Consider the following 4025-nt stretch of genomic DNA (forward strand, 5'->3'; position numbering starts at 1 on the left):
CTTCTGATCATTTAACCCCACCCATCTTCCCGTCTTTCTCTTGGACCATCTCGGGGTAGGTACTGGTATTGCACCAATATTTTAATTGAGTCAAAGTTGCCTAGGTACTCCTCAAACTACATTGATATCCCCGAGGAGGCCAAAATTTAAGTTACATAGCCTGCCAATAAGGGAAGAGATCGAAGTTTTGGAGACGGACATTACGTAAAAATGGAAAGCCCTTCTGAACCTCCTGCTTGGCACTTTCTTGTCAGCATATTTCGGTGTATTTTGAGATCTTTATTAACCGCAAGCCCCTTATAGGCTAAGAAGCTCACAAAACAGAAATGTGAATGGCACCGTTTACGTGGGAAAACTTGAAAAACTACCATCCCTCGTCAACTTTTCTGCTATTGTTCCTCTAGCTCTCCGACACTACATGGGTGATGAATGGATTTTTCGCAAGTAAAAGTGGAAACTTTTTTTTTAACTTGAACAAGATTTCCTGATATGCAATTTTCAACTTAAATTGAAGCATCATAAAATAAAGTTTTAAGTAACAGTTTGACCACCAAATCAGGATCAAAATATCAAAATAGCAAAAACATTCGATGCATAGAAAATAAAACATGCCTTCGCTGACAATTTCATCCGAACTCTAAAAGTTATAGTAACTAATATTTAAGGTAAAAAATAAAACACGATTAGTCAGATAGTCTGTATATTAACACAATGGATTATGAGTTATTTTAGTAATGTTATTATTACGCAATAGGTATATGTAAACCAATAAGGTGGCAATACTATGTATGAAAACCTGCCTCATAATTTTTATTTTTCAAAAGCACTGTAATTTCTCGGTTAGTCGTTAGCAATGAATGATTTGTTACCGTCATCTCACAAGATACAACGGTAAGTATGCCGCGGAGGAACATTACGGTATTGCTCCCAAGGGGCTAAAAAGTTTTAGGCATCTTTCAACCCGCTAAAGAGTGAGTACTCATTCCAATATTTCACCGCATGTTCTCCGTTTTCGTGATGAGGGACCAATTCTTTCAGTACCCCAAGGCAAAGCGGTTCAAGCATTCGTCTATAAAAGGAAAATTACTTCCGAAGAAATAAAGATGCCAGTGATCCATTCCGTAAAGCGCCGAAACTTTGGAATCTTTGAAATTCAAAGTTTTCGAAACCCTCAAGGCTTGGGTGGTAAAATATTTTCAGTGGGCCCTCTATATTGGAACTATTGTTTGGTATTAAGTCCTATTTGGTACGCCCACGATTCTTCATCAATTGGAGTACTTGAGCAGAGCCACTCGATAAACCACGATTACTTACAGAATACATTTTTTCAAACCATTCCATCCTGAATGGAGAGGCAGGATTGTTTCGTTTATTTCTTAACAGAAATGTATGCCAGTGAAGCCAAACCACGGGCCCAAACTTTAATCATAGCCAGTACAACAATTAAAAAAAAATGTTCTGTAAAAATTATCTATGTAAGGTCATTAAATTGACTAATTATTGACCAAGCGCTGAAATCCGATTAATTTCTTGAAAGTTCTTAGACAATTATTTTTAAAAAAATGAAATTTTTAAATGAAAGTTCCATATGTTAGTACAGTTAATGAGAACTCGAGATATTATTTGATTGTAAAATGAACCTAAAAATTATATTCTTTGTAAGAAATTCAAATTTTCTAACCGTTTCTGGCGATTTACCTACCGCTTCCATTTTTTATATCTACATATATATCTACATGCTACTCCACGAGCCGCCTAAAAAGGCGTGTGGTACGGGGTGTAGGGCACCAGCCATTTGCACATAAAAAGCAAATACTCAAACAAAATTCCCTTATCCATCCTTTCGGCAAAATATCTCCCTTACTTTTTTCGCTTCTGTTGGACCTGGAAGTATAGTGTTGTCTTCCCTGTCGATCTTAAAGATATCTATTCTTAATTGTTCAAGCAATCTAAGCCCAGCGCTTATCCTCAATGTCTTTAGCGGCTCCCAGTCTAGTTCACTTAATATCTGTGTAAAGCTGTCTGTACGCCCGTAGCAGTTTTGGACGAATCGCGCAGCCTTCCTTTGTATTTTATTCTGTTTACGGATTAAGTCCGGAACCCAATGCTGCAGATACAACCTTCCTTTACAGGTTCAAACAAATTGAAAAAAAAATTGATTTGAATTTTTAATTTGCTGAAAATATCCGTTATTTTTTAACCTATGTAAAAAAACACTTTTAATATCCTTCTCCTTGCAAGGCCTTTAAAATGGACAGTTGCGTGTATTTTTACTATCGTCATAAATGGAGATGTGGGGTCCAATGCTAAGAACCATGTGCCGCTACGGCGGGAGGTCAGTGTTACGCCTTGCCTCAAAAATAAATTTATTTCTTAAATGAAATTTTACCCCTACCATGTTTTTCTTAACTTATACAGAAGGGTTGCATCTGCAGCATATAAAAAATGAAAAAAATCGAAGCGGTAGATAAATCGTCAAAAATCGGTTAGAAATTTTTAATTGTTATAAATAGTATTATGCTGTTTATATTTCATAATAATCAATGAATTATATTTTCTAACCCAAATTAATATGACTCTGTATATTTTTATAGCTTCGTTTTTTACAACTTGACCAACGGAGCAAACAGCTGGTCGAATTTCGGTGGAATTACCCATTTAATTACCTCTTTTTAAATTGAAATATTATATAAATTGAAACTCTCATTTCATACTCGCTCAGTGCATTATATGCTATCAATTACAGGCGCAGTGTAACATAAAATTAGCATCCTATCTCCTCGTTTTGAAATCACTAGGTTTCTTATTAATAATTATGGAAATACGCAACGCAATAAAGTATCTTGATCATGAATAACCGTGAAAGCTATCAGCAATAAAATCTATAAATGCGGCCAGAAATAATGGTTACATCCTCTTTACCCCCCCATACCGCAGTAATAAGCTAAAAACACGCTACGCAGCTTTAAGAGCACAATACAACTTAGATGTGGATCCTTGGCTCCTTCGTCATCCTGGGACACCAATGATCATCTATCAAGTTGCTCAGCGTGAGGGATTATCTCATGATCGAGCTCATACTTCTTAAGACATCAAAGCTGGTTTTCAGGCAACAACAATTTTCCCATTCGACGATAAAATATTCACAGTTGAAGACTTTCTTTGCAACTATTACGGGTTAAACAATGTAAGCTAAAGAATAATCACCACTAGCTGTGCAAAGGCCAATGAGTGATCCAACAACCTATTCTCTTTAAACACGATCAACTAGCAGACAAGGTTAGCAATGAGGGTTAGCCCATAGGAAATTATGACAACTTCATAAGTACGGATGAAAGGATTTCCAGGGGCTGTGGAACAAAAACAAGCCAATAGAGGACAAGTTCAATCATACAATCAATACACCAGACAAGAAAAATAGAAGAATAGTTTCGAAAATAGATGGCAAAAAAACCATGAGCTCATTACATTAGGAAATATCAAGAAAAAGGGAGTAAATTGACAATGTACCTTCACGTAGCATTGACGAGCTTCAATTCACTTCAAACAGTGATAATGGCCCAGAACTTGATGACGATAGCCGGAATGAAGATAATTTAGGGCAATTCAATTAGATTGTTCTGAAAAATTAGACCTTGCACCGGTTATTGGCGATATTGTGTTGCTGGAGGTTAAAGATGGCATTACACGCAAAGTGTTTTATGATGCAAAACGTTTAAAACTTGGGCACTCGACTGAAGAATTAAAGTGAGTTTTTTTTATTGAAAAGTCCCTAGTTCGAAGGATCATTCATATTTCCAAATATTTCCGTTGTGGCCATGGTTAAACAGAGAGGCATTAGGATGCTTCAACCTACTCCAAAGGAATTGGTCTCGGCGAAGAGACTGAAATTATTTTACAAGTTGGCACTGAACTTCGACTTGCTCACTGATAATTAGGTGCCACAAATTGAAAGACCCTGCGTTACTGCTACCAATTTTTTGTATAAATTTTTACGTTAATAAACCAGATTATTGCGTTGCTTC

This window comes from Ischnura elegans, chromosome 4 (assembly GCF_921293095.1).
Source record: "Ischnura elegans chromosome 4, ioIscEleg1.1, whole genome shotgun sequence".
NCBI lineage: Eukaryota > Metazoa > Arthropoda > Insecta > Odonata > Coenagrionidae > Ischnura > Ischnura elegans.